At 41.8% G+C, this 6,153-nt stretch overlaps 1 protein-coding gene and 1 pseudogene across 1 annotated transcript in view; one reads left to right on the top strand and one right to left on the bottom strand.

Annotated features, from left to right (window-relative positions):
• Window positions 1-6,153, bottom strand: part of TRIM71 (tripartite motif containing 71) — a 68,856-nt gene that overhangs the window by 9,364 nt on the left and 53,339 nt on the right. The gene's annotated exons all lie outside the window — the stretch shown is intronic.
• On the top strand, window positions 3,049-3,167 carry LOC111736944 (annotated as a pseudogene).

Here is a 6,153-nt window from a genome sequence, read left to right as displayed (position 1 = left end):
TGAAAGGATAAGTTCCTGGCCTCCAACCTTGGGAAAGGGTGAATGTGAGAAAAACGCAGCAGAGCACATGGAAGAGCTAACAGAGCCCCCGGCACAGGTTAGGAACACAGGTTAGGTGCTCAGAGAAACACCTGCAACAAAAGCTCAACCATCTTTTCCCCTCATCCCACTTAGCTCTTGTCAGAGAAATAGGAATGTGTACCCAGATCTAGTCACACTTCCTGTCTTACTTTGTTTTTAAATTGTAGTAAAACACACACCTCCTGCCTTATTTTAATTATGGTAAAATACATAAAATTTACCATTCATGATATTTAGCGCACATTTAGTGTTGCACAAACATCAACACTAGGTCCGGAACACTTTCCCCTTCCTAAAAGAAATTTCCATGCCCATTAAGCAGTCAGTCTCCACCCTATCTCCCTCACCCGCATGGCAACCATTATCTATTCTGTCTCTAGTCTGGATATTTCATATAAATAGAATCAAACACTAAATGGCCAGCCTTATTTTTATGAATACAATTCTAAGCTAAATAGTTGGGACTCATTTGGTCACTTAAAATTGGAGCCCCTATTTTACCAACTTTAATCCTCTCAGCCTGGACGACGCATTAATGGCATGGGAGCCACACCCACACTGCAGCTGTTCCCCTTCCTCCCGCAAACATGGCTGTGGTCAACTGCTCACTGTCCCAATCCCTGTGACGTCTATGGATCCAGTGAGCTGATCAGAGCTGGCACTCAGGTTGATCTGGATGGTTCACAGATCAACTCCACTGCCTGGATGCCTTCTCTTCCAAATCCACCCTCAAGTTCAAAACCCAGCTCAGATACCACTTTCTTTTTGCAGCTGGACGTGAAGGGCACCGTCATATGATCTTTCTGCTCCATCTTCATGATCCTGTCCCAAGTGTCTATACATATCAAACTAAGTGGAGGCTAAGTACATAGCCCATGGTACTGAGTCACTGGGTTGTAACAGGAACAATCTATACATTTCAAATCTGCTCACGCCTATGGCCATAACCATGCTTATCAAGGCACTAGGTAACTATACTGGATTAAATATTGTCTGCCCCACATCTCCAATTCAGGAGCACCTGAAATCTCAGAATGTGACTTCTTGGCAAATAAGGTCTTTGCAGATGTTCAGATGAGGTCATAATGGAATAGGGTGAGTCTTAAATCCAATGATTGGTTCCACATAAGGCTAAGTGAAGGCAGAGGCTGAAACTGGGAATGAGACAGGCTTAAGCCAAGGCAACCACCGGAAGCTAGGAAAAAGGAAAGATTCTTTCTTAGAACCGTTCAAAAGAAGCGTGTCCCTGCTGACGTCCCGATTTTGGACTTCTAGCCTTTAGAACTATAAGATAATGGATTCCTGTTGTTTTAAGTCACCCAGTTTGTGGTCATTTGTAGCAGCCCTAAGAAATTATTACAGTAGCCAACAAATTGAAGCAGATGGATATATCCAAATTATCCCTAAGATACAAAATTAGAATGACCAACCAAGTAAGTGTGCATATTAAGCAGATATCATAATGGGGTTGGTAGATTTTGAATGTCTCAGCTTGTTGGTCAAGATTCATTTAGAAAAACGGAAACCTCGCTACAGATTTAAACTGAGATATTAAATGTAGGGAATTTGGTTAAACAAGAATTGGGAAATTCCTAGGACAAAGGGTACACTGAGGATTAGAGATAGATAGTCACTGTGAGAAGCAGCCACCACGCCCTGGCCTTGAGAGAACAACAAGAAAGTGGAGGTTCCAAGAACTCAGAAGTATAGATGAGGGGCCATGCTCAGCTCATTCTGCAAGTGGCAAAAGGTGGAAATTGGACCCAACTTTTGTAGCCAGAGAAATGATGTCATTGATAAGAACAGCAAGTGAAAAGGAAAAGCTAGTCCCTTCTTCCCACTTTCAGATTTATGGTTTGAAGTGGGGCAGCCCCAGCATCACGTGGCATAAGTGTGAAAGGTTGCTGGGCTGGAGCCAACTAGAACTTAATAAACTGGCACACCATCCTGTTTTCAGATGTGTTGATTATTAATTAGCACAGAGCTGGTGTCCAAGTCAATATCTGAAGTGAGACAACCAAGCCTATGTCCATAATATTTCTTAAAACTTCCTCAGTGGTAAGCAGAAGTAGCAAACTTTTTTACTTATACCATTGTTGTATTATTTACCAAACTGGTTTCCCATTAAAAATCATAAGACATGGAAATAACAGGCTGACATTCCTCCAGAGCAAGAGCTGGTTGGAGAGAGCAATGCCCAGCCGGTTTATGTGCAGGATTAGGGGGGTGTTAACATGCGAGTGTCTACTCACCTCTGCCCCTACTGTCTCCTAGCCAGGCTTGCTCCCTCCTGTCCTGTCCTGTCAGGCCCCTGGCAAGCCCTTGGGTTTGGAACTCCCATCCTATGACAAAAACTCCTTCTTTCATTTTTCAAGCAGGCAAAAGGGATGGCAAAGCTCTTACTGGAATCTCAGTCATCCCCAAGCAAGGATAATATCATTCCTAAGCTGAGAGTCGTGAAAGCCCTACGTCAAGAGACAAAATAAATCTCCCCTCTCCAAATCGTACCCAATCCAGTGAAGCACTGCATTCCATGATGTGCACACCAGGACCTGCTGAACTAGCTCCCATGATCTAAAGCAGGGCTTTTGAGGGAGACCAGAAGCAGGTGGGTTGGGGAAAATGACAGTAGGGAAAAGGGCTGGGTAAACTCAAAAACACTTTGCGGTAAGGGGAAAAAACAAAAACAAACAGAACACCCAATAAGCACGGGGCTTGAGGGAAAATGTTATCATCTGCTCGATGTTAACAGATCCAATCAAACATTTGAGATTTGAGGGTCTCAATCTGGGCAGGCGATGTCAGTCAGAGCACGCAAGCTGACTGTTGAGTGATGGCCACTTAGAACTGAGGAGTCTGAGGCCAAATCTGGGTTTCCTAGGGAAGAGTGCAGAAAGCGATTGATTAGTGATGTCTGCTCTGGAGAAAAGTGGTGACCTGATGACTGGTATTTAAAGTACCCTGATAGTCTACGGCCACGCCACCCTGAATGTGCCCGATCTCGTCTGATCTCGGAAGCTACTCAGGGTCAGGCCTGGTTAGTACTTGGATGGGAGATCGCCTAGTTGGACCAGGCGCTGTAGGCATTAAAAAAAAAAAAAAAAAAAAGTGCCCTGATAGTCAGATAATAGAGAATGCGAATATCACCCAGAAACTCATGGGCCACCATACCAGATATGGAAAGTACTGTAGTTCCCTCTAAATGTAATTTATTACTACATTTAATATCTTTGGAACTATGACTTGGCTTAAAATTGTCGGTGGGTTTTTTTCCTTTATTGGTTGTATGTATAATAAATGTGCCACTTACTTGCACTCGACGACACTGAAAAAGTGACAGAAATGCAGTAATTAAAGAGCCGAGCCGCTACACTCCTGATCCTGGTTACGGAAACCTCTGGGGGAATCAGTGCATCTTATAAAACCCTCTAATTTACGTAAGTGACTAGAATGTTGTATTTTCTGGAAGAGACAAAGTGAAAGTAATAGAATGTTCTAAAAAGCAATAAAAATGAGTGGTCACCTTTACAACATTGATGAGGTACACGACAAATATCGTTCGTGCTTTCTTCGTTGTGGGTAACAGAACAAATTTACCTCGTCAGGGTAAATTCTCTTTACAGGACTACCTACAATTAATTAAAGGATTTACTTCTGGGTGTTTTCTCTAGAACTAAGGCTCTAAAGCTAAATATAGATAAAGCTGTAAGTTTCTGAGTCATAACTTAGGAACTGTGGTTCCGAGTCAACTGTATATCAGATACTTGCAATTTAATACTGTATTTTTTTTTTTTAAGTCAATGGGGAAAAACATGCCTTTTACAACATGTATACTCTTCCCATCCAGAAATGATTTACTGGACACTTACGCAAAAAGAAATTATTGAAAATAAGTTGATGAGGACCTCGGTCTTGGAGGAAAATGAGGTGTCTAAGACAAGATGACCTCACTAGGGAGGTTAATACACAAACTGCACGCAGTGCTGGGCCGCTTATTTATTATAAGGAGTGGCGCCAACATAAATGTCAAGCCTTTTGGCACCAACACGAACACAGATCACCATGATGTGATCTGGGGTCCAGAAGTGACTGGAGAAAGGCAAAAACACCTCTGCTGAGCCTTAGTCATCTTCAACTATGGCGTGGAAACTAATAAGACATATGTCCTTGGCTGAAGAAAGGAAATGAAGTTCCTAAAGAAGTTTTTTCTAAACAAAACCTGGTAAATGGAAATTAAAATACCCATTCTCCAAGTTGTACTAAGTCCAGATATATTATAAAATGACACTGGTACTTATAAAGTTGGTGCAGCATTTTATGAGAACTTAAATCTACCTGATTTAGGGGCCCCGTATCCTTTATTTTTAGGGTGTTTTCAATATTCATTCATTTGGTCCAAAGGGAGCTCTCAATCACAGTGCCTCCAGCCACTGTGCCAGAGGAGAAACAAAGGAAGCCAGGCCAATCAAGAGCCCTTTCCTGGGAGAGAGCGTGCGCGCACACGTGAGCGAAGTCATTCAGAGCGTTGGCACCAAGGTCGGCGTCCCTGGATACCTGAAGCCTGATCCATCCATATTCTCCTACCTGGTCACCTGAGACTATTCATTCCTTTTTAGTCAATTGCAACTAAGAGTCCTAATTCAGACAGCATGGGAAATTTTTTAATTAGGTCATGGTGTATTAAACCATGATTTTCCCTCACATTTAGGGTGTACATGGCACAAGGTGTGTATGTGCTGGCAAACTACCTTCCAAATGAGTAGTGTTGAACCCATTCGTTCTGGGTTCAATCTGCAATTCATCTATTCAGTGTCAGTGTGCCTTCTGGCAGGTAACCTGAGGTTCATCTCTTTCAACCAAAGTGTTTTCTATGCAAAATGGAAAGAATGACACCCACACCACATAGGCACTACTACGTATGTATAAAGTACCTAGTTCAGTGCTTAGAACAGAGAAGTCAGTAAACAGGTCTGTGGATTCTTACGGCTGAAAAGGGAAGGCCTATGGTTAATGAGATCTGGGATCTTGGGCAAAACAACCAAATTTTGCCCTTCCATTTCCATATGTGTAATAGAAAAAAAGTTTCCTTGATCTACTTTCTGGGATAGTTTATATCAGTTCACTTGAGAGAGCAGGCATGCTGAGCATTCACTGTGGTAACTTTTCCATCATGGAAAGCAAAAGTATCTGCAGGCTACTTACTTAGACTATTAAGGTGACCAAAGGAAAACAGAAGATAGGGGACCAAAGCAGTTCAGAAAGTCTAGATTAATTTACAATTTCATTTGTACAATATAAAATAATTATGCTTAGCTATTAAAGCTCAGTTCTCGTAACTTTTGTGCTAAATAGCGCAAAATCGATCATTCTAGCTTTAACATGGAGAGTGCCAGTGTTTACTTTTTTAAATGAGGAGACAACTCAAACCAGGAAGAAGGTAGGGCAAAGACAGCTGTTGTTTACAACATCCATCTCACCGTTATTACTACTGACTTACTACTAACAGCAGATGAAAAATAACAGAAGCTGTATCTTATTTAAGGCTGAAGTGAGCATGGATAAAAACTCCCTTGTAACTGATGTGGGTCATGACACTGGGTTTCTAGCCAATGAATGTAAGAAGTGTTATGCAAAACTCCTGGTAAATCTCTATATAAAAGGTGGGAGCAATTGGCCAAAACATAAATGTGGTGGCTTGAGTCCAAGCAGCCATTTCAGGCCATGGGAATAAACATTAACACTTATAGGAATGATGGAGGTAGAGTAGAAAGATTCTCCCATCACTACCTGCATCTTTTTTTAATAGTAGAGATTAAAACCTTGAGTATTTATTTAAACCACTACTTTTGGGGAGCAGAGTAAAGGCCTGTTACTAATTGCTAAATTCATTTCCCAACCCATTAAAACAAAGTGGAATCTTAATCAATGACAGAAAGCAGATGAGGAGCTGCTTGGGCACACGGAAGCAGAGAGGGAGGGATTACCCTAAGGATACAAGTAAACTTTTGGAGGCGACAGACATGTTCATAATCTTGACTACTGATGCTTTCATGGGGAAAATAAATGTCAAAT

The sequence above is a fragment of the Pteropus vampyrus genome, unplaced genomic scaffold (genome assembly GCF_000151845.1).
Source record: "Pteropus vampyrus isolate Shadow unplaced genomic scaffold, Pvam_2.0 Scaffold1, whole genome shotgun sequence".
NCBI classification, from domain to species: domain Eukaryota; kingdom Metazoa; phylum Chordata; class Mammalia; order Chiroptera; family Pteropodidae; genus Pteropus; species Pteropus vampyrus.
Note: the sequence above shows the minus strand (reverse complement) of the source record. Positions and strands in the feature narration are given on the sequence as shown.